Source organism: Neomonachus schauinslandi, chromosome 2 (assembly GCF_002201575.2).
Source record: "Neomonachus schauinslandi chromosome 2, ASM220157v2, whole genome shotgun sequence".
Lineage (NCBI taxonomy): Eukaryota > Metazoa > Chordata > Mammalia > Carnivora > Phocidae > Neomonachus > Neomonachus schauinslandi.
In genome coordinates this window covers 169,516,167-169,541,807 of record NC_058404.1, presented here as the reverse complement: position 1 = coordinate 169,541,807, position 25,641 = coordinate 169,516,167, and the positions used below count along the sequence as shown (strand labels likewise).

General features: G+C 40.8%; 1 protein-coding gene across 11 annotated transcripts in view; it reads left to right on the top strand.

Annotated features, from left to right (window-relative positions):
- The window catches only part of LIMCH1 (LIM and calponin homology domains 1), a 317,738-nt gene that overhangs the window by 22,911 nt on the left and 269,186 nt on the right, over positions 1-25,641 (top strand). The window lies entirely within an intron of this gene.

Genomic DNA, 25,641 nt, shown 5'->3' with positions numbered 1-25,641 from the left:
TAACGGGTGAGATTGGCCAGGGAGTATGCGAAAAGTAAACAGAGAATGCGAAGAACCACATCATTTAAAGGATGAGTAGAAGAGGAAACTACTGAGAAGCTGGGATAAAGAAGTCAGAAATGCTGGTGCACAGCTAAGAGGGTGGAGTCCCAGAAGCTACTGGAAGACAAGTTTTCAAAAAGGAAGGGGTGAGAACTATGGTCAAATACTACAAAGATGGCAAATGATGACTGAAAGTGGCCAATAGACTTGGCTCCTGAAAGAGATCTTGGCTGGAGCATGGCGTGGTGGGGTAGAAACTAGGCTGCAGGGGGCTGAGCAGTGAGTGGGAGAAGAGAAAATGTGGACAAAGGTCCTTCGCGTGAGGCTCTGCCTTCTTGGTCATCCTAGAATCATCAGCATTCGAGTTGTAATTAAGTGCAAGTGTCAGTAATGGGAGAGGAAGGGATTAAAGATGATGCCAGATTGTAGCCTGATGTTTGGGCCCATGGTAATGGCATTTGCTGAGATTTACAGCCAAGGGGGAAGAAGAGCCTGAGTTTGGTTTTGTGTTTTAGGCGTGCAAGGGAGAAGAGCACACGTAGGCTTTTGTGCATGTTCAGTTTGATATTCTTCTGAACGTTCTAGAGGTATTGTCTTCAAAACCCATTCTCAGTACAACCCGGGACTACTTGCAGTTGACCAAAACTAGGGTCAACTTGACCCCCAATTTCATAAGCTTGGGAATATGACAAAACTTGCATTGAAAAAAACAGTAAGAAATCTAGGAATTTAAGAAAAAAGGGAATGTAACAATTCATTTCTGGGTATAAATGAACTAGAACTGATGAAAGGGGCACAGTCTTCTTTGGATGACCAAGCTGGGCTAGCTCTGTTATATTTTCAAACCGTGTATTTGGTTTTTCAGTGTCTTTAACTTCTCTCCTTTTGAAACTGGGAAAATTCAGTTGTACTCCGGACCAATGGGTAATTGTGATCTGGCTCTGTTCCACTTGGGTAAGCTTTGTTTCCTTACTGAATGCACTTCCTCATCTGTTAGTGATAAGCAGGCAAGTGAAGAATTCTTATCTGCATATACGGATTGAACATCTGTTTCTGTTCCACTGTGTTTCAGTTTAGACTTCTCTACTAAGAAATTAATGCAAATAAGTAAGTCTCCTCTTGTGTGAAGGCATGTGGGATTGTGAATATTTATCTGAGCACCTTATGTGGATTAAATTGATAATTCAGAGATTTTTTTTTCCTGATATTTTGAGTGATGCAGAAATCATTGCCATGGTTTTCCCTGTCTGCTGCAACACATTTTTTGAAAATGTAATTTTGTGGATGATAACTACCAAGTTTATCCTCTGGGATAATTTGAATTTGTCAGAGTGCTATAAAAATGTTCCAGAAAGGAGAGAAAAAAAAAATCACCATGGAAACTTGATAGAATGCTCTTATTTGTTTTTCTGAAAGTAAAATTCTAAAATGAGGCAATGGAGTATAAAAGAGCAATGGAGAGCATGTAGCTGGCTTCCAGGAAGTGAGCTCAAGAAAGAATGGATTTGGTGCCCTATGTGAGTCAGTGTCATTTAGTATCTCATTTCCCTTTTCTCATGGAGAAGAACTATGAAAAGGTCCACCAGACAGCCTGATGCATTTTTCTTTGCAATACAATCTTTTAGAAGTCACCTGCAAGGATCAGGGCCAAGAATGGGTCAAGAGCTGCAGGGGTTGGTGGGAGAAGTTCCTCAAGATGCCAGAATTACCCAGCCTGTCTACTTACCAGAATCGTTTGAGAAGTTAAGAGTCCTGGGCCTAGAGCCCAGCCTTGGCATCCTTGCTTTCTACTGTCCTCCAGGTGGTTGTGACGGCCAGCTAGGTTAGAAACCACTGTTCTGTGAACTACTATAAATACTAGATCATGAACTACTATAAATACAAGAACATGCGTAATCAATGGGTGTCGATTTCACCTTTCCTTCCAGTCTGTGTTAGATAGATGTCCAGTCCCACCCTTAGAGCCCCATGGCTTGCCTTGCAGTCTTTCTTCTCATACTTAAAGCCAGACATGATTAATTTCTTTGCGTTCACCATGGGGAACTGACTCCCCCGAAGCATCAGCACATGGATTTTTTTTTTTTTTCACTTTAAAGACAGAAAAGTAGCATTAGCCACAGAGCAAACAACATTCCTATTCCACCTAAATCCTGGGTGTCCTCTTTCTGTGACCCTCTGCCAACCTGCTGATATATGCCTCTTTCTCTACTACTTTCCAGAGCTTGGGTGACCCCATATGCTCCTGCTCCCCCTGCTTCTCTCAGGGAGAGAAGGCTCCTCAGTCTGGGCAGCCTCGGACTCGCTGGAATGCTGGGGCATACAGTTGTCTTCATTTTGTTGACTAGCTGTCACCTGTTCCTTTTGTCTGTGTATGTGCCCTGCTTAGTTCAACTCAGGTCACCAAATGGCTCCAGAGAGAATGTGGGGTGTAGGAGCATCTGCCATGTCCCGGTGTGTGATGTTACTCTGCCATGAATTATCAGATGGTATCAAGGTACCTACGCTTTGGAGTCTAATGAGGGTTGCCAGATTTAGCAAATAAAAATGCAGGGTGCCCTGTTAGATTGGAGTTTCAAATAAATAACAAGATTTTGAGTTAGCAATGCATTCTTTTATCAGAAATTCAAATCTAGGGGTGCCTGGGTGGCTCAGTCGTTAAGCGTCTGCCTTCGGCTCAGGTCATGATCCCAGGATCCTGGGATCGAGCCCCGCATCGGGCTCCCTGTTCCGCGGGAAGCCTGCTTCTCCCTCTCCCACTCCCCCTGCTTGTGTTCCCTCTCTTGCTGTGTCTCTCTCTGTCAAATAAATAAATAAAATCTTTAAAAAAAAATTCAAATCTAACTTTGTTTCCTGTGATTTATTTGGCAGCCCTAAACTTTCCATCAGACCTGGTTTCACTCTTGGCTTCTCCACTTGACTAGTTAGAAATGCAGCAGGTTATTTAACATCTCTGCACCTTGGTTTCTTTCTCTGAAATTTAGGGTAAATATTACTTGTAAGTGTGGGCCCCTCTCCTCCTCAGTGGGCTTCAAGCTTGCAGGGGGCAGCAGTTAGCTTTATGTGCTGACTTTAGAACTTCTGTTTACATTGTAGTGTCTAGAATGTAGTCAAATGGCCACATCTGAGGGTGGCTTGGGTTGGTTCTTTATTCTGGGCAACCACGTGCCTAAGCTATAAATTGAGGATTCTATTATATAGGAAGAACTTGGGGACAATTCACAGTCTTGCCCACATATTTTGTTTTCTTTCTACAATACTGTTAAATAAATGATATTGATTAAACACAATTATTAGAACAAAGAGTATTACCCAGTTGCAACAATCAAGAAATTGTTTGGGTCATTGCCAAGGACGCAGAAAGGGGGATTATGCTGAGATTCAGTTCACTTGCTGTTTTATTCTGCCATGTTGGGGAAATATTTTAATCCTTAAGTGCTCTACTTTTTCTATTCCTGTGGTCATACTCTGCCTACTTCCCCTCCCCCCACCCCAATCCATGTTGCTTGGGCCCACAGAAATAATCACAATATATGGCTTATTGTTGATCCCATATTGGGGACATGCCACCTACATTTTATAGACCTCATCTTGTCTTGGTGACCAAAGGAAAGTGGAGGTGCATTTTTGCAAGAATTAGCTTCTACAGTCAGCATGTGAAGCAAACATCATGTGTAGTTAAAAGCACCCCTGAGTGTGGGCTGACATAGTGACTCACTTAGAACAAATAGAATGTGGAAAGGGAAAAACAGTAACTTTATGGTGCAGGAAACTGGTAGTACCACCTTTCTCAAGTATTCAAGGTTAACGTTACCGATGATAATAATAATGATAGTTGACACTAGGTGCCCTTTGATATGATGTAGGAAGAAGGCTGCTTCGAATCTGTGCTATTCTCCGAAATCTATACCCCAGAATAATCATGTGAAAGCATCAGACAAACCCCAAATGAGGAACATTCTACAAAATATCTGACCAAGTGCTTTTCAAAAGTGTCAAGATCATGAACAGCAAGGGAAGACTGAGAAGCTGTCACTAATTGGAGGAGAGTAAGCTGTCAGGCTGGCTAAACAGAATAAGGACATTATTGGGGGAGTAAACTCTGGTTTAGTTCATAGTATTTATTGTACTAATGTTAATGTCTTAGTTTTGGTAAATACGCCATGGTTAGGTTAAGATACTAACATTAGAGAAAGCTGGGTGAAGGGCATATAAGAAGTCTCTTTGCAGCTCTTATTAAATCTAAAGTTATTTTTTTAATGTTCTTTTAAAAAAGTACTCCTGAAATTCTCTTGAGAATGCCCCATGTTATGAATGAGAACTAATGTGCCCCCTTCAAAGAAGATTAGCACGTCTGTTTTTCTTCCTGTATTAGTGCAGATTACTGTTTTATCAATAGATATTTACACATGAATTTTTCTGGTAGTGGGCATACAGCAGCGAACACAACAGTAAGCAAAAAATAAAAAACCCTCTGCCGTCAAAGAACTTGTATTCTAGTAGCAGAAGATATCAAACAAGCAAAATGTGTATAGGGCATTAAATAGTTTTAAGTGCTGTGGGGAAATATAAAACAGAGAAGGAAGAAATAAAATGTGGGAGGATTGATAAAGTTTAGTTTGGAGGCTCAAAGAAGACCTCGCTGAGAAGATGACTTTAAGGTTAAAGACATGAACAAAGTGAGGAAATGAGCCATGGAGACCATATAGATGTTTTGGGTAAAAGCCTCCCAGACAGAGGAAATCGCATGGGCAAGGTCCTGAGGCATCACCCGCTTGATATATTTGAAGAACAGCCAGGGTTGCTGTTTACTTGTTTGAGCCTCAGATAAAGTAGCCAGTTTTCATTTGGGGTCATACTGGAGTAAAAACATAGAGCTTTAACCCCTGGAATCACACTCCGCTCGGTGAGATGCTTATGCCGTGAGATGCATGTGGGAACTCACTCAGCCTGGTTGAAGGGGCCAGTCTTCCATCTCATCTAGTGCCCTCTACTTATCTGCTGAAATGGAGGGCTAAAATGTCCACACTCATCAACATGTTATTTTTCTCTTATTTTTTGGCCAAGCATGTATATGGCGTATATCGGATTTGTTAATGGCAAGTTGGATGTGACTACATAGTCCATCCATAGTCGAGATACTGAGTGTTGCTGGAGAAGGGTGACTTTCTCCTTGATGGCTGCCAGTCTTCTCTAACTTTCCTCAGTTGTGTGCCCCCCTCTCCCACCTGCTTGTGAGAGAGGTGGCCAGGAGCAGTGTGCTCTGTCTTTATTCCCTTTGGGAGAGGACGAGAATGTGGTGGCGGCTACAGATAGTCAAGTAGGGTGATTGTGTTCTGCTCTCCATGAATGTCACTCCCACTGACAAGACAGTGTGCTGTAGGGGAGTCTGTGGGATTGTTGCACCTGGTTTTGTCATGCACTCCCATAAAAGGATTAATCCTTTATTACAGAGTCTTAAGAGACAGGTTCTTTAAACATGTGGTGAGAAGGGCTGGACCAGGTATACAGTTGTGGTTCTAGTTATTCACGCATAGTTAGCTAGTCCTGGGAGGGAGGTGGATTGGCTGGAAGCTCTGCTGGAAAGAACAGAAAATGAGGGTTTCTCCCAGAGACTAGAGAACCATAGTTTCATTTGGAGCTTTATGACCTTATAATAAATGCTGTGGCTTTAAACCTGTTTAACAAAAGGAAACACACTTTTATCTTGACGTCTTCAACCTATAAAGATGGATCCCTTTCTTAAGCCTCTAGACGTATATGTATGAATATAAACTGTAAAATTGGAAAGACCTGAAGATATTTGTACAAAAAGAAACTTTCCTTTTACTCAGAAAGCATTTTTATCGGCTGGCTCAGACTCCTTCGCTTTTAGGAGATGTATAAAAGGAAACCCTTTCAATTGAATTATCTCAGGAACGATTTTTACTATGTCGCTAGGAAAAAATAACAGTGGTTTTGGAATAACATAAAATGTCCCCAAGTCTGAAATATACGGGCTTAAGTAGAAACTTAATATGCGAGGGCAGCTTTTTATCCTTGCTTTTGGGATGGAATTCTTTGTTTATGTAAACTTAGTTCCTATAATTCTAAAGTAACTACATAAGGAATTTTCGCTGCATTTCCAAAACGTACTCTGCCAAAATTGGTTCTGTTTTATGTCTATTGAGCGTTTGCGATTGAACCTGACCAGCATCGCTGGGGGGGGGGGAGGGGGGGCATGGTTGAGTCCCTTGTTGTGGTGTGTTCAGGAAAGAACACGTCCAAGAGAACCCTGGTTGTGGCAAACTGATGGAATCAGAAGTCGGGTTCTTAGGTTACATTTAAGCCTCCCAATGAAAAGGACTTTTTATTTTACTATGAAACAAGAATGAAATATTTGTTTGCTTGGAACCTGTTCAATTCTTAAATTTCATATAGGAGGTACAGAATAAAGACCGATTGTGGGCTAACCCTAATCTGAAAATCTCTATCATCCTTCTCTGCACTCTGGAAAAGCTGTGCACTTGTCCCCTTGGTCTTGGTATTTAAAACCTTTGGATTTCCTGAGATTGGTAGCACAAGGGAGTGTAGAAGTGAAAATGCCAGGGAAATTACGGCTCTTCTTGATCTGGGATTGTAGGGGCTTCTGTGACTTTTAATTCAAGATCTTTATTATGAGTCACCTTCAGGTTCCCCTGGAAATCGCACGTGCCCGGGAGCACCTAAATAGCTCTCTCTTGGTTCTGTAATTGAGAAGTATTTAGGGCAGGGCAGATGATGCAGAGAGCATCTTTTGTGGTTGCAGGAATCGGAGTGCTTGGAGACCTGGCGGCAGGTCGTGGCATTTACATGCTGGGCTCGGGGCAAGGGCACTGCCTGGATCCAGGTCAGAAAAGAAACTCCGGAGTTGGCATGAGCAGTTCTTCTGAAAATCCGTGCTGACTGAATCATGACACTGAACTTCATAGCCTCGCTTCCTTCTCTGGACAAAAGGAGAAGCAGACTGCTGGATATCAGAGAAGCCGAACTGCAAATGTGTTTAAAGATGCTATTAATGTGGGGCGCCTGGGTGGCTCAGTCGTTAAACGTCTGCCTTCGGCTCAGGTCATGATCCCAGGGTCCTGGGATCGAGCCCCGCATCGAGCCCCGCATCGAGCCCCGCATCGGGCTCCCTGCTCCGCGGGAAGCCTGCTTCTCCCACTCCCACTCCCCCTGTTTGTGTTCCCTCTCTCACTGTGTCTCTCTCTGTCAAATAAATAAATAAAATATTAAAGAAAAAAAAGATGCTATTAATGCACTGTCAGCGTAAGACAGGAAGTACCAGGAATATGTTCCTTACAGGTCTAGCACCTTTGCCATTCTCAGTCTCTCAGAAAAAAAAAAGGGGGAGAGGGAAGAGGAAAAGTTTGCCTATGTTGTGTGATTGTTGGGCATCAAGTGTTAATTTTAATCTTTTTTTTTTTTTAAGATTTTATCCATCTATTTGAGAGAGAGAGACAGAGATAATGAGAGAGGGCACAAGCCAGGAGGAGAAGGAGAAGCAGACTCCCCACTGAGCAGGGAGCCCCGTGAGGGGCTGGATCCCCAGGACCCCAGGATCATGACCAGAGCCGAAGCCAGAGGCTTAACCGACTGAGCCACTAAGGCGCCCCTAGTGTTAATTTTAGTAAAATAATTTTATTTGATTCATTTTGCAGCTTACCTTGTAAAAAATAATATGATATACTATTTTCTATTTTTTAAATGGGTTTTCTTTATCAGCTGGATCAGTAAAAATGAACATACTCAGTGGCTATATAATTATTTTCACACTGGACTTTTTTAGAAAGAAAGGAAAAGGAGCACCTGGGTGGCTCAAGTCAGGTGAATGTCTGCCTTCAGCTCAGGTCATGGTCCCAGGGTCCTGGGATCGGATCCCACATCGGGCTCCTTGCTCAGTGGGGAGCCTGCTTCTCCCTCTCCCTCTGCCTCTTACCCCTGCTTGTGCTCTGTTGCTCTCTTTCCTGCCCTCTGTCAAATAAATAAATAAAAATCTTAAAAAAAAAAAAGAACAAAGAAATAAAGGAAAACATACTGCTCTTTTAAAGTACTTCTTAGTGGCTAGATCTCGATTTCCTTCTCTTAGGCTTGGGTATGGTTTTATGAAAGGCTTGAGTATATTTTTCTTCCTGATATGGTTTCCTATTCTCTGCATTCTTCCATGCAGCAAATATTTATTGAGCACCTATTATGTGTCAGACACTATTCTAACTCCTGGGGATCCCTGTCTTCAGGAGCTTATATTCTAGAGGGTAAAGACTAAACAAACGAAAGAGAAATATGTATGTCAGACAGTGCTGAGTGCTATGGAGAAAAAGAAGGCAGGGCAGTTGAGATAGGGAATATTCGGGGTGGGGCTAGGCTACGTATTTAAGGTGGTCTCACTGAGAAGGTGACATCTGAGCAGAGACCCAACAGGAACCAGAGAGAAAGCCATAGCAGCCCCTGGGAAAGGAGGCCCTCTGGGAATGGGATCCTGAAGGAAACCAGAGTGGGGGAGGGTGGGAGGGAGAGGAGGAAGCAGTGATGGGAGATGTCCTGAGCGAGGTCATGGGACCAGGTCTGGAGGCTCTCCTAGATCAAGGGAAAGATTTTGGATTCTGACCGGTGTGGGTTGCATCCTAATGTGATTGGGGCACACCTTCTGCCCACCCTCTTTTGTTTTCTGTACTATCCCCAGTGGTTTCACCATGCAGACGTGTGTTAAAGTTTAACAAAGCAAAACAACAAACCAAAAAACAAAGTGCAAAATGCAAATGATTGAAACCTAGGTGTCTATTTCTATTAAAACACTCTTCTTTCTGTGTGTCATTTGCTGGGGAAAGCATCATTTGCTGCTACTGACCTATTTAAATACGCTGAGCTCAGTGCCTCAGTGCCCTTCCCAGACCGATGTACTGAACCCTCTGCGAGGATAGGAGGTTGATATATTGTTGTGTGACTGTATTGTATGGTTTTGTGGTTGTGTGTCTGGCTTTGATGTTCACCTGCATCAGGGCATTTTTGATGTTCACCTGCATCAGGGCGTATATTTAGAAACATACCTGGGGAGACAGGTATGTTTTTGGTATGATACTGATTGTGGTTGACTCCTTGACATCCAGTCCACCCCACCCCACCCCGGTTACGTGGTTGACTCCCTATGTCCAGTCGTTCCCACTAAGCCAGTCACGGCTTTCCTTTGTTCCTTGGCAGGGATTGGTTACAGAATGGACATGGCCAAAGTTGGTGGGGGGGGGCTTCTATGAGGTGTTTCTTTGCTTCTAAGAAAGACACAAAGAGAAGGTTGTCTTTTTGCCTCTGGTCATTGTGTCTGTATGTGATGCCTGGAGCAGCTGCAGCCACCTTGTTACCACCCTGACAGTGAAGTCGGTACTTTCTGAGCTATGGAATCATCCACCTCTGGAGCCCATCCACTTTGGGCTTTTTATGGTGTCAGATAATATATATCCTTATTGTCTGAGGCAGGTTTGTTTGTTTACTTCTTTGTTTCCTTTACAGCTGAAAGCATCCTAACGAATCAAGATTTGTTAATTCTCTTCTGGCAGCCCTTTGCAGAATACATTATATGGATTTACACTTAGTATTTTCCAGTGCTGCTTGGCTTCCTGGACTCTCAAGTTACTGAAATAATTTGGAAGATTAAAATGGAAATATGGTTACGTTAAATTGCTTTTGTCTAATATCTGGAGTTTTGTATATGGGAATTTATGTAGTTTTTGTATATGTGATAACTTTGAGTGTTTAAAGAGCTGAAAGAACTCTTTAGACAATATTAATTTATTCTAATGATCATTAATTCTTTAATTCTTTAAACATCTGAACTGACAATAGTAGAAATGTAAAGGTAAATTTTAAGACACACACCTGTGCCCATATGCTGGATTCTTTGGGAGCTCTTCTCACATAAACCCAGATACTCGAAGAACTTAAAGGTATCATCCAAGAGCTTTGGATTCATGCCTTTATCCCATTCATTTACTAAGAGTATTCATAAGCACGAGTGATACTGGGCAAATTGAGACACCTGTATGCCAGGGTCTTAAGGTGGCCACAATGGAAGCCTCATCAATTTCTGTACTTTTCCATCATCTGACTGAGTTTGGTGGATGAGGAACATTACTGCTTTATTTATTTTGAAGCAGTATTTTTGGTGTTTTGTCCTAACTCATATATCTCTTTTAGTAATTATAAAGGCTTGGGAAGGAACCTTCTCCGGTGGGGAGTGAGCAGGTAAAATGAAAAGTTTGGCTGCGACCCTGGGAAAATGCTAACAGTGAGTGTCTTTTCTCAATCTGAACTGAAATCTGAGAGGTTCCGAGTTTCTGCACAAGGTAGCTTTGTGCGTATTTCTCTGATTGCTGAGTCTGGAGTGAGCTACCTGACAGCCTGGAATTCTCTTTTTCTTTCAAAATCTTACAGGAAAAGTGAACAAAAAAGCGTGAAATAGTATTCTCTGCTCCAGTATCCCCATCCCAAGCACAGCATGGCTGTGGGATACTGAAAATACTTAAAAATACTCTCTCTCTCTCTCTCTCTCTCTCTCTCTCGCCTCCTTCACCCTGAATGCAGCAGCAAGCAAACAGCCCCAAATGCCTAGTGGAAGACAGTTCCTTTTTTATTTTGGCAAAATCTAGCAACTCCTTGTTGTATTGGCTGTCCGCAAACTTTAGGAGAATTCTATGAAAAGATTTTGGCTAGTTAACATTTACAGGGGACCCATCGCTGTGCCACCATGTGTTGAAATATTTAAGCTTTGCAGAGATAAATTAAAATTTGCCATTTGTCTCCTTGCCTGCTAAAGGAGAAAGCAGCCACAGGAGGTGTCTTTATAAAATAAGGAGGTCAATTTTCACGTGAGGCTTAATACAAATCAGTCTCATCACTCTGTCTCATTGTTTATGCTAACAAACATGGTGTTTTCTATGATACAAACTACATTATTTATTTGCTTGTATACTAAGACTGCTCAATGGGATGAATAGGAGGGACACCACCCCCCCCAACATAAAATGGAGAGGCTGAAGGGGGTGGGGGAGAAGGGAGGGAATGTAGGAGGAGAGGAAATAAAAGGATTCGTGGCCTGGGAGTGAGGAGATGGAACAAGTGGAGCTGCATTAGTTAAAATAAAACAGGGCAGCTGTTGGTGGAGAGAAGGAGTACAAAATTTTGCGTGTAGCTGGTAAACTATGTAGATTTCAAGGATGTTGGCTGATGGCTAATGGATGCTTGTCATGTGGGCGTCCATACTGGTAAGAAGCAAGACTTTGTGCATGTTATTCAACTAACCTTCCTCTTTAACTCTCCTGTGGGGTGGGTATGATTTTCATTTCCATTATTTTTTTTTTGAAGGGAGAGTTGAAGCTCAGAGAGACTACCTTTCTTAAAGTCTCAGGAGGTAAGTATAATAAAACCAAGATTTAGACCAAGGCTAGGCCCCTAATGGCTACCCGATCCTGCACTTGAATACTTGAGGAAATAAAACAGAATACACAACTGAAATCCCTTTGTACTTTTTAAAAAATCAGAGTGATAGAAGCATAACATTTTAAAGTTTAAAAGGTCTTTAGAGGTGAGTTTATAAGAGAGAAAGCTGAAGTCCAGGAAGAGTGTCCTAAAGCTCTTAAACTGGCCATGGAATGAATACCTTGGGAAAATTTCCACCCTTGTATTTCAACTCTCCAAAAAGGATAAAATGCATATTCTACCCTCTCAATTCCCCCCCCCCCCCAGCTTGTTGTTCATTAGGAATGTCAGGGCAGATATCTCTTTTATTATTTTTTTTTCAGATGTCTATTTTAAATTGAACCCTATCATGAGAAATGCTTGAAGAATTATGTGAACTTGGCAACTCATGCTGAATGTGAAGCTGGGATGTAGTAAATTTTCCTATCCCGTATCCTTTGTAATTTTTTCTATGTTGTCCTCAGGTAGGGTGCGAAGAATAGAGCTCTAGTATACTTTATTTAGGAAGTGTAGTATACTAACAGTATTGTCTATAATGCTGCCAAGGGCTCTAGAATATCGTTGAAATATTTAGTGTTTTCTAGATAGATCTTAAAATAGGTATCAGTAGAAAACAAAATTTGAAGTACAGAAAATTGAACCTAGATTGTCAGCTCTAGGACATAGTTTGGTGAGAATGTGGGAGATCAGCCGCAAATCACACTTTGCACCTTGAAATTTGCAACAGAAATTTCAGAGCTAAATACATTCAAGTGTTCTTTGAGCCCACTTTTTTGTTTTATTAAAAAAAAAAAAAAAAGGACCTATCCAAATGCTGAAAGTGAAATGAGTAGGAATTAGGTAAGAATGAAATACTTCATGTTGATGATTTTATGTAGTTATCATGACCTGTTTTCCAAGTCCAAAAAATAAATAACCCAAGTGAATCAAGTCTAGGATATTGGACTGAATGCTGTAAAAATGCTTCAACTGTCTATCAGATGTTTTATGACTAAATTTTCTCCTGGGGTAAGGGTGGAAGATGGCATTTCTTACTTGATTTATAACATGAAATTCAAGATGTAAAGAACCGTGTTACTCTATTAAGGGACCCACTATTTCCTGGTAGTAACCCTGTAACCCCCTAACACCTGCATTGATCCTATATATTTTCCAATCCACGTTTCCGTTGATCTATTTGTATGTTGAATTCCCATGGCAAGATTCATTAATCTCATTAATTCCATGGCCTTGCCAACGGCCGGGAAGAAAATCTGGAATTGCAGTGGCTTCTGTTGGATGAAAAGATGGAATGGTGGAAACCCCTTTCTATTCTGCCCTCCCTCCCTCCTTCCCCCCCCCCCTTTCTGTCCACATATTCTGCTTTAAGGAATATCATAAAAAAGTTGATTTTGAGTATTTGAGATTTAATGTATTGGGGCAACTTGGAATGGGGTATAGGAACAGGGCAAGTGGGAATGATTTTATGTGCTTGATAGTGTGTCCCGGAGTCAAGATAAGCTAGATTATCCTTCAATAACAAACTATCCCAAGATCTCAGTGGTTGGCACAATGGTAGTTTTTTTCTCACTTGTGCTATAAATCCAATATGGCCTAGTACCCACACTGACAGAAGCTTCCTCCACAGTGTCTCTTACACCACCACCCTTATAATGGGAAAGGAGAGTAACTTTTTTCCAGAAGTGCGTCCTACAGGATGCCCAACTGCAGAGGGGGCAGATAAGAGCCATGGGACCATTGTGTGAACAGGAAAGTCAGAAACCCATGGCAGCTCGTTCCCTGCCTTTCCTTGAGAAAGAGCGAGATCAGCAGGTTAAGGTGGGTGCAGTACCAGCCACCTGAGCCCAGTGCGGCCCCTCTGAGAGTGGCTTCTTTTTAAAATCCTGAGAATTCAATAAACCGATGTTGCACACAGAGGCAGGCAATGGCTGCATAAGTGATCCCGGGGCATGTTTGTCCATCCATTCTTTTCTTCATTCCTTTGTTCCTTTATCCCTTCAATAAATATTTGTTGAGCTATCGTATATCAAGTACATAATGTAAGCCTTGATTTATTTGTTTTCTTGATTTTTATTTTACTTGTGTGCTCTTTGGTGTTTGTTTCTTTAACACATTTTTACTGCCCTATCAACTTCTTGTGTGTGTGTTTATTTTGAATCTATTATTTTTTGACTTCCTTTGGGGTATGAACCTGATCTGTTTTCTTTACCATACTATCCTCATGAGTTCCTACTACATATTTGATAACCAAGGAGTCAGCATGGTGTATTGGTTGTATTTTCTCTCAGTGTTTCCATGAAGCAGTTTCAATTAAAAAAAAAAAACTACCAAAATTTATTAACATTTCAATTAACATCTTAAAGTTTTATCTATAACATAATTTTTCTCTTGCTATTTTACCTATCGAGTCAAATGACTATTATATGTCATTCAGGTCACTCAAAAAACCTCTGAATAATAAGTAAAATTATTTTAGGGGAGTGGTTTTATTTATTTATTTATTTATTTACTTATTTATGGATTTTGTTTTTATTATTTATGAGAGAGAGAGAGAGAGAGCGCAAGCACAAGCTGGGGGAGGGGCAAAAGGAGGGGTAGAGGGAGGGGGAGAAGCAGGCTCCCCACTGAACAAGGTGAAGGACTGGACTGGGCTCGATCCCATGACCTTAGGATCTTGACCTGAGCCGAAGGCAGACTGACTAAGCCATCCAGGCGCCCCATAGGGGAGTGGTCTCATTTAGGCGGTGAAACATGACATAGTCCTTGAGTACAGCTAAAAAAAATTTTTTTCCTCAGTAATCACTGTCCCCTTGGTTCATTTTTGCTTAGTCTTCTCCATTTCTCTTTCATGGTCTGACTTATAATGTGATTCTGTAATTTTGTCTTCCTCAGAACTGGTTGAGCATAGGAATACCTTACTTATCTTTGTAGCCTGCCAGCTCTGAACCTCACACAGTACCTTGTCCATAGTAACTGCTGGATAAAACCTTGTTAAATGGATGTGATTGTCATCATCTACAGTGGTTGAACTTTTCATGCGATGCGACGCTAACAACAGGCTCACAATTATTTAACACAGGAAGCAGTTGTAGAAGTCAACCCGAGGGAAGGTGGACAAGGGAGACTGCACTGAAGGTTCTCTGTATGGAATGTTCTAGCCTGCTTAGATTGTCTTGATGTGTTCCAAGGGAGCAATTTTTTTCATTTTGCCTATGTAGAGTTAAAGTTTCTGAAATTAAAACAACAACAACAGAATCCCCTTTATTCTGATGAAATAAAGTCTCTATCAATCACTTGAACTTTCTTTTTAGTAACTTCATTATCTTCCTTTCAGGAGGGTGGTTGAAGTAAATTCTTCTGGGACCAAATCCAGTGTTTCCGCCTTGAAGAAACATAATTAACTGACATTTTAAAAGCTTCTTTATAGACCTGTTCTGACTGTAGGCAAAGAATACTACTTGATTTGTAGTTTATGAAAAGTCTACTTTTAGAATTTGTTTAGGTTTTATGGTAGCTCTTTTAATTGATTCAGTAAATTATCTACAACAGCCGTGTGATGTCATCAGGAACTTGTCTTTTACTTCTTTATACTTGGAAGGCTGAAGCACAGGAAAATATTTCACAGTGAACGGGAAGGCTAAGCTTATGTGTACAAGGAGAAGGTAACTGGGGATGATAGCTATCATTTATTAATTTCCCTCTTAGTGTAGAAGCTAAGGGTTTGGCCATTATTGAAAAAAAATTATTGAAATGTCAGGGATTTTGTTTTGTGACTTGGATTCTCTGAAGCTTTGCTCTACAAGAGTTCAACAGTGGATTACAGTGTCACGTTCTAAAGACACTGGCAAGATTTTTGGCGTTAAAATTTTCAAAAATTGCAACAAAATACTGGATAATCATGCCTTCCTTTGGTGTGCTTGGTAATTTATTCACCTGAGCTGGGGCAGGGTATATGTTCACTGTAAAAGATCCCAACAAGGATACAATTTTAAGTGTCAAGGAGAAGATTGTCCTGGAGTTACTGGGCTTTGGGAAGTATGGTTAAGAGTTGGTGACATTTGTTCATAAGCCCCTGGCATTCTTCGCAGCTCAGGAGCGTGGGCATGTGTGATCTCTGTGCTTCCAAGCATATGTGACTATCACTGCTGGGTGTTCCAAGATGTTCTTAGGGTCTCATGTGTCAGTTCCAGTTGATGTGCCTTGTGGCTTTGGGATCCTTTAGTGGAGCCCAGCACCACTTTCATGATACTGGGTCCCTCCAGCTTTCTAATAAAGAGGCTTTGTGTTGGTCCTTGTATTGGTTCTTGAGATTTGGGTAAAAGAGAAAAACTCCTTTGTAAGTCCAGATTCCCCACTGGGTGCTTCCTGTTGTCCTTATCCTCCACATGGGGAGTCCGGGGGTGGGGGTGGGGGGCAGTCAGTGTTGCCATTTGGCCTACCCATGCCTTCTGGGAAGGGGCCAGGTTAAGAAAAACAAAACAAGATGAAACCAAATAGCCCAGGTCTAGACTTGAATATTTGAGTATTTGAAGCCATTAGCCAACGCTGCTACTTTTCCAGGTTCTTAAACTCTAGGCTGCTAGTGTTCTGAATATTTCAGTTTGTCGCTCAGCTGATCCACTAAGTACATATTGCTGGGCTTAGTGTAAGTGTCATTAAAAAAAAAGAATTTCCTGGAAACAATATGAACAGGAAGTATTTATAAAGTTATTGGCCTGGCATCATTTCATACCTCCTCTTACTCAGTGTCTTGTCCATAATTGGTGCTCAAAATATCAGGTTGAATGGATGAGGAATGCATACTAGGCAGATTTACTAATAGAAGGCAATAAAGCCAACAAGGGGCAAATGTACAGGATAGGGAGACTAGCCTGGGAATGCTTTAAGGAGTCAAAAAAATTAAAAAGCTCTCTGGGTTGATGAAGTCAGAGAAGGTTGAACGGAGATGGCTGGGTTGGAGCACAGAGAAAAAGAATATGATTTTCTTGAAGCTATCAGTCTGTGAATTGTTCTCTGGAACACTGAAAAGCTTGTGGAAAGGATAGGGTTTGGAATTAGACAGAATTGGGCTCACACTTACTGGCTGTGACCTTGAAAGACTACATAGGGCCTTTGGGCTTTCGGTACAAGTTTAATTGGGGTAACATTATACACTGCTCAATATGATCTTGAGAATTAATAATACATGTAAAAGTGGCTAACAGCAGTGCTGTACCTGTGTTTATGCGTGTGTGTGTGTGTGTATAAAATTTCATTTTATGACTTATCAAGTGCAGCTTGGTGCCACTTTCCAAGTATTTACTCATTTAATCCTCACAGCAGCACATTAGGTTGGTATTATTTTTGTTTTTTCAGATGCGGATGCTTAGGTATTGGCCAGTCACATAACGTGCCCATAGTTGTCCAGCTCATGAGAGACGGAGCTGGACTGTGAACCCAGGTGAATCCTCTAGATGAGCCCATCCTCTAGGTGCTTACGCCTACAATGAGACCTTGAATTTGAGTTCTTCCCATGGGTGTCAGTGCTGGTTAGACTCTACACTGGAAATTACATAGGTTGCTACTGAGTTACTTTCATTGTCGTCAAATTGTCATTAACCCTCCACCCCTTTAAAAAATACTTAAAAGAAATTTTGAGGGTTGAAGTTTTAGTATTTACTGGTTCTCTTACTCTATCAGTCTTGGTAACTCCAAGGACTTTGTTGCTTTTGTTCACTGCAGTATCACCAGGGACTAGAAGAGTAATCAGTGCATATTTGGTGAATGAATGAAGAGTTGACTTGCATTAAAGAGCCAATTTCATGAAAAAGTGAGACCTTTTAATGCTAGCATCCCATTTAGTGCAGTAAAGGGTTCATCTTCAAGAAATCCCCATGGGAATTTCCTTTGTGGCATCTGTATAGTTGAATTTCTGTAACCTAATGTAAAGATAATAGGACTCCATGGTGTATGTTTCTGTGATTACAACAAGCTGCCCAACATCTATTATTATCCCATTTCAGAAATGAGGAAATTGAGACTCAGTAGAGTCAAGAAATACAGCCAGAGGCTCCCTGTGGCCCTCAAAATACATTCTCATGTTAAAAATGTGGGGTTTTCCAATCTTCCTCCTGCAGCAGAGGATATGGTGTCTGTTTGCCTGAGCTGAAGTAGGGGGTAGGGGAGAAGTAGGACGAAGTAGGGTTGTTTCTTGTGTGATTCTCTAGACTCAAAAAGCAACAGGTGTTGCTTCCACCTGAAATAAAATCTTCATTCTTTTGAGCCCTTTCTTTAACATCTGTGATGGTTTAAGCTTTGGGGGGTTCACTTTGACTATACTGAAGGTAAGCTTCCAGGATGGGGCAATTATTGGCTGAACAACTGTTGCCATGGAATCTTCTAGCACTTAGATTAGTCTTGATGTTTCTGATAAATTCCAAGATGATCAACAGTTTGGTCTTGGAATCAAGGCTTTTCACTTTAGCTGCAGGAGCCAATGACCTCGAATAATTTATCTGCATCAGTGTCTTGGTTAAAAGTATTATATGAGGGGTGCCTGGATGTCTCAGTTGGTTAAGCGGCTGGCTCTTGATCTCAGCTCAGGTCATGATCTCGGGGTCCTGGGATTAAGCCCCACATCTGTCTCTGTGCTCAGTGGGGAGTCTGCTTGAGGATTCTCTCCTTCTCCTTCTGCCCCTCCCCGCAAACATGTGCTCTTGCTTCTCTCTCTCTCAAATAAATAAATCTTTAAAAAAATTAAAGTATTTTATGAAATTTGCTACCCATGACTTGGTCAGCACATGGATTGTGTGTGGATCAGCGTGCAAGAGTGTGCTTGCTTCATTTTGAGGACTTTTTCTTCCATAAGCTTGCATAAGGACTTTCTTACTTGACTTGAAATTCCATGGTATGACTTCTTGTTCCTGAATTGGTGCCAGGACTTGGCTTATTTCTCATGCCAAATTAAAAAAATATTATTGTAAGGAATTACATTTGACTCATTATTACTCATGAGCACCTGAAGTCAGTGGCTTGAATTTTAAGTTAGTTCATTAGGAAATATTCAGCAAACATTTTTTGGGACCCTTGGGGGCCTAGAGTATCAAGGGGATAAATGGAGCTAGTAGAATATTTCCATGATGACATTTCAGATTTGAATGATACTCCATTGAGGTGAGTCAGAAAACATATCCCATGATAACTGGTAATGGCTTGATATTGGGTAAATATTGACTGATTTGATTAATCTTTAAAAATTTTGGATATCCTTACTATAATTTAAAAAGCTGTCATTTTTACCTAAGTGTGTAAGAGTGATGCTTTGACAGCTGTAAGCTGGTGGGGTCTTTATTCAGAAATTGTGTTGAAATTAACATATGGGCGGTTCCTATAAATGATGTCATGATACAGTAACACTGTATTAATCTTTCAGAAGTCTATTCTTGGCTCCTTTACCCAAATAATGTTGCCAGATATTACAGCTGCATTGTAATTTGAAACAATGTGAAAATTGCCCTGTTTACTCATTCTAAGCAAAAAGGCAAATGCTAAATTAGTTTTCATGTTAAAAGTTGATTGAATTGAGTAATAGGCAGCTTTATTCACTCTTCTCTGGTCCTTTTAATGAGTCTTTTCCCTAGTGCAATCCTTTTGATTTAAACTCTTTAAAAGCAAAAGAGAAAAAAAATCCTAAAAAAAGTTACTCCTTTCTCTTTCATCTGACTCAGAATAGCTAAGAAAGTATTATATTAGGAATTCCTGAAAATGAAGTCATAAAGGGCTTTATATCTTACGCTACCAGAATCCTTTTATGTAAACTGGAAAAAAACAAAACAAAACACACACACACAACTATCAGATTCTGAATGAAAGCACAGGAAAAAAAAAAAAGGGGGCTGATTTTAGTGGAGTAGCCTCAGAGGATAAATGCATTTCTACTATGTTGCCTTCCAGAAACAAGGGAGGTGGTGATTCTGGCCCCAGCTGATACCTGTGTACTTTCCTAGGAAGCTGTTTATGATTCCCAGGGTCTGTGGATCGATTGCATCTTACACAATATTTGATTCTTCTCTCTTGTCTTGGTTAATTTAGTCTTCACATTCTCCAGAACCACATTCTTTTGGTTCAGTGAAGATCTGCACTCATCTCAATTTACTTGTACTCTGCCATCAGGGCCTGAGTTATTGGTGCTGTAAGAAAGACTGATTTCTTCCTGTTCCCATTACTGTTGTGCTTTCCCACGAAGAATCTGCCCTCAAACTACTTTCCATCTGGATGTGATAGCTCTGCTTGGGTGCACTTTAATAAAATGTGGTGAAAAATGGAACTTCTCGTATTGCATGCAAGACAGTACCCTGCTCCCACAGTATCCATCACTGCCGGTAGTCCCCTCCTGTATCCTTGGGATTCAGTGACAAGTACTTGGACCCCGGACATTTTGGAGTTGTTATGTGCTTCTGTTTCTGCTACATAATTGGCTTATTCACCATCTTCTGGCATTACTCAGCTTATCCTTGAATTAGTGAAACAGTTCCTCTGATTTTTTCCCATACTCGTTGCAAAACTCAAACGAATAACCATCACCTTTTTGTTGGATCACAGGCACTGTCTATTTAACCGCTATTGATTTGTCTCTGCCCTGTAGCGACCTTCTTACAGCCAAGGGCCCTTAACATTTTCCATGCCCCAGACCTCTTTGTTTGGTGAAGTCTATGGACCCTCTCTTTGAATAATTTTTAAATGTGTCAAATAATATACATAATGTTACAAAGGAAGCCAGTTATGTTGGAATAAGTTATGAAAATGTTAAGTTTACATAAAGCTATATGTATGTGCTTTTTTTCCCCTTAAAGATGTTATTTATTTATTTTGGAGAGAGAGAGCACAAGCAGGGGGGAGGGTTAGAGGGAGAGGGAGAGAGAGAATCCCAAGCAGACTGAATGCAGAGCCTGACACGGGGCTCCATCCCAGGACCCTGAGATCCCAGGACCCTGAGATCATGACCTGAGCCAAAATCAAGAGTCAGATGCTTAACTGACTGAGCCACCCAGGTGCCCCTATTACAAATGTGCTTTTTAAAAAAGCTAATTAAATGACAAGATTCAGTGGTGGATCAAAAACCTACCACAATTTTAAAGTAATGGTGACAGTAAAAGACATTTTTGATATCTAAAATTGTAATGTTACAAACAAAAAATCTTTGCTCAGAGATTCTTTTTTGGTGACAAAGTCCCATATTCTGCTGATGGGCCTACAGATTCTACTGTGGTTTATTAATTGAAGGAAATGGTATATTTCAGTTAGACTTAGTGAAGTAAAGATGTAATTTCTTCTTCCAAATTCACAGACACCTTCAGTGTGATCAGTAGATTCCTGCCTGTCTGTGTGATGCCCACTTAACCTTTGCTTTGGTGGACTATCCTGTGCCACAGCCCTTATCTGCTTGAGACAAGATACCACCTGGTCTTTCTATTTCACCTTCCTCATCCTTGCTCCTCCTTGGCCTGACTCTGCTCTGACTCTGGGGGCAGACAAACTAACCCATTCTACAGTCTTGCCCATTGTCTTTGTAGATGTTTATAAAGCCCAAGAAATTATTCACCATCATCAGGTTATTTTTTTCCCCCTCTGTTAGACTCCATTTAAGACTCCCAGTCTTTTCAAATTCAACACTTGAGTAATAGCTTAATTTGTAAAGCATTTTTACTGTGTGTATTTTTACCTCAATGTCTCACTTGGTCTTAAGAGGGAAGAAAGGTGGACATTATTATCCTTTCCATCCATCCCTCCATCCATCCAAAATTTACTGAGAGTCATCTATGCACCAGGTATCTATATTCCAGGTATAGGCCCTTGGGACATGGTGGAGACATGCTCTGTGCCTGTACAGCATGGAGACCTAGTCTAACCCCAAGGATGGGGGCGGGCCAGAGGAGATTTAAACTAAGAACTGTAAGACGTGGTGGAAGGAGTTGGGGAGTATGTGGTGGGGGGCGGGGGGAGGTAGAAATTGAGGGAATGTTTCAGATAGACTAATCAGCAGGCAGTTTTCTTTTTTTAAATTTTTTAAATTAACATATAATGTATTATTTGTTTCAGGGGTACAGGTCTGTGATTCGTGAGTCTTACACAATTCACAGCGCTCACCATAGCTCATACCTTCCCCAGTGTCCATCACCCAGCCACCCCATCCCTCCCACCCGCCTCCCCTCCAGCAACCCTTGGTTTGTTTCCTGAGATTAAGAGTCTCTTATGGTTTGTCTCCTTCTCCGGTTTCTCTTGTTTCATTTTTCACTCCCTTCCCCTATGATCGTCTGTCTTGTTTCTCAGATTCCTCATATCAGTGAGATCATATGATACTTGTCTTTCTCTGATTGACTTATTTTGCTTAGTGTAATACCCTCTAGTTCCATCCATGTCGTTGCAAATGGCAAGATTCCATTTTTTTGATGGCTGCATATTATTCCATTGTATGTATATACACTACATCTTCTTTATCCATTCATCTATTGATGGACATCTAGGCTCTTTCCATAGTTTAGCTATTTTGGACATTCAGCAGGCAGTTTTCTACAGATGAGAAAGGAAACCTGCCTCTGACCTCAGGTCTCAGAGACAGCAAACGGGTTGAAAGGGCTTGTTTAAAACAGATTGCAGGGAATGGATATTTTTAAAAGCCAACTCCATTAGCAGAGGTTATTAGCTATATCCAATTTAAATTAAGTTCTTTTTAAAAACTGTTTTCTCCCTCTCCTTTGAGCCTGTGACCCACAGCGCCCATCCTCATAGTTACACACTGGAGCTGGTGCAGCTGAGCAGCGATTTATTAGGTACAAATTGAAGATTTCATTTGGAGCTTGGTTTTCCTCTTGGTTCATGGAGCCAAATATTTTCGACTGTGTCTAAGAAGGGGTCCAGTTGAAAATGAGAGAATTTTAATAAATGAAATTATGTACTGAAGATATATGACATATGTTGTTCTAGGTGCTGAATTGCTTATCTCAACCCATATATTTTCTTCACTTTTCAGGTTGAAGACTTTTAGGTAATTCCATCATCTATAGAGGTTAGTCAAGGATACTGAGTGGCTTGAGGTTTAATAGTCATAAGGGGAAGTAGAGGTAAAATGGGAAACTCTAAAATATTAATATTTAGGGCAGTATTTTAAAAAAGTATGGTAATTGGGTCAGCTTATATATGTATGCATGTGTTTGAGAAAGGTACATGAACTGGAAAAGGGAAGATTTTTTCTGCATTACATTTGAACACTGTCACATATTAGCATGGTGCATTACAGATGGAGAAATTAGCCTTTGAGAGGTCAGATGAGTTGATCAAGAGGCTATGGGGTAGTTAAGACAGAGCCAGGATTGAAACCTATCCTCTGCCTTCAAGTATGCTTGACTTTTGCCTTCTGGCTAAACAGATGGTAAGAAGAATCCATTATGTCAAGAGAAAAAAATGGAAAGAGAAGGTGTTCATCTTGGGGCCAATGTGGTATACCTGACTATGGGTTTTTTTTTTTTTTTTAATTTATTTATTTGTCAGAGAGAGCGAGTGAGAGAGAGAATGAGAGAGAGAGAGTGAGAGAGAGAGAGAGCACACAAGCAGGGGGAGCAGCAGAGGAAGAGGGAGAAGCAGGCTCCCTACTGAGCAAGGAGCCCGATGCGGAACTGATCCCAGGACCCTGGGATGATGACCTGAACCAAAGGCGGACGCTTAACCAACTGAGCCACCCAGGCGTCCCCCTGACTCTGGATTTAAAACAAAAAAAAGTTCAGTACAGCTCCGGGGTTTCCAGCTTTGTAACCTGTTGAAGTGACAGGACCTAGGCCACAAGTGTGGAGATCCTCATAGCTAACCTGAAAGGTTTTGGGTGGATGAGTTTACCTACCACCTCTGAGATTAATTGAAATTATGTACATGAAAGTATCTGGTACCCGATAAATGTGAAATTTCTTTCTCCTTCCTTTACATATTGATCTATAAATTGTTTAAACTTTTCCGGTGACATTATTTGTTTTCTGTTGAGCCCTTTTCGTCTTATAAAACCTTATAAGGATCTACCTTATTATATGCAGCATGTAGACGTAATAAGTTAAAAAAAAAAAAAAGCAGAGCTCTTGTATGTTGGAAGATGACTTCCAAAAGGTTATTATCTAGCCAAATGGTTTGAAGTCTTGTGGAGCCAGGAAGATTCAGTCTACAATTTAACTTTTAAGAAAACAGTAAAGATGTAACATCAACAGCAAAAGAAGTGACCAGATGTTAGTTCGCATCTATACCATTTATACTGGTGGCTGTGATTTTTGTTGTGGAGTACTTAATGTTCAGATCAGCTCCACATAAATGGAAAGCTGACCTCAAACAGGAGGAGGATAAATTGGATAAAAGAAAAAAAAAAAAAAAGACTAGCAGAGGTTGTTGTGGTTTCTAAGAAGGAAGTGGCTGGGGAGGAGATTGATGACTGAAGATGACAGGTCAGGGATCACTGATGCAGGGTTCTGATGTAGACCTTGAGGGTAAGGGGTGGTGGGGCCGTGCCTCCCTCCTTCCTGGTAGAATGGGAAATATCATTAGAGGGTAATAAATATATTTAGTTTAAACTCCAGTTCTGTATGTTTATATGGGAAGAGATTAGATGACAGATTTATTATAACTCATCCCCCAAAATATCTGGGAATGAGTAAAAAAACCCAAATAATCCGCTATTATTCATATGAACAGGATAGGGGAGGCAGGAAGAGGGTGTGTGTGTGTGTGTGTGTGTGTGTGTGGACGATATAGAACAATGAATAATATAAAAACCACTGATGGCTGACAGACTCCCACAGAATCTTCTCCTCTGTCTTCTGCCTGACCTTCTTGGCTGGACAACACTGGACACAGCTGAGTCCTTTGAGAGAGGAAGGGGAAACGGAGAAAGGGACCACTCACCTACCACTGACAGCAAATGATCTTAAATTTTAAGAAAACGTACCTCAACTTCCCCCCTTAAAAACTGTTTTCCTCTCAACTTCCCGCCCTCAGTGAAATATACTAATAAGCCTCTAAATGCCTGACTTGATCCTTACTGTAATGATTAGAGTCAGATGTTTAGACACACGAGGCTAATGCGCTTTGACTTGGCCACAGTTGAGACCATAAATCCATATGACAGATACTGGGCAATTGCCATTTTTGTTGTGAACATAAATAATGCGGACCTGGAATGTCGGACCTGGAGCCTGATGTAAAATGATGCATTATGTTCCTGTGTCAACTAATCATCACAGAAGCCTTTGTTTGATGTTGGTCCTGATTGTCTAATTTCAGGAGTATGAAATGCAGTAAAGGGTGCCAATTTCAAATTCAGGTGTCAGCCAGCCACGATGAGAAAGTTTTATAAATTTGTGCTTTAAAGGAACTTAAATCTTGTAAGTGGTTCTCAATATATAAAGAATAAAATTGTTTGGGGTGCCAGTGTGGCTCGGTTGGTTAAGTGTCTGCTTTGGCTCAGGTCATGATCTTGGGGTCCTGGGATCGAGCCCTGAGTTGACTTCATGCTCAGCGGGGAGTCTGCTTCTGCCTCTCTCTCTTCCCTTCCCCTTCCCCCTACTTGTGCGCTCTCTCTCAAATATAATAAATAGATCTTTAAAAAAAAGAATAAAATTGGTGTTTTTAAAGAGTGTTGTGCATGTATTACACTCACAATATTAAAAAAGTTGTTATGGATTTAAAGGAAAGTATACGTAACAGAATGATCAGGAACATGAGATTTGGAATCGAATCTTAGTTTAGGTCTTGATCCTCCCGTTTAGTAGTTAATGTCTCTCAACCTCATTTCCCCCATATATCCAATGGGGAGAGCATAATACCTGTTTCATGGGGATGTTGTGATGATTAATTGAGATGATGCTTATAAAGGCTGCAGCCTAGTGTTTTGTGAGTGCTCAAGAAATGCTAGCTGCAATTAATAATAATGATAGAAATAAATACTGAAATTACCACTTGTAACATCTTGAATTTGTAGTACCTTCCTGAAGATGCAGTGAGATGAATGCCTGTTGTTACTGACGTGATGCTCTGGAAGATTCTTTTTATTTATTTATTTATTTATTTATTTATTTATTTATTTATTTATTTATTTATTTATTT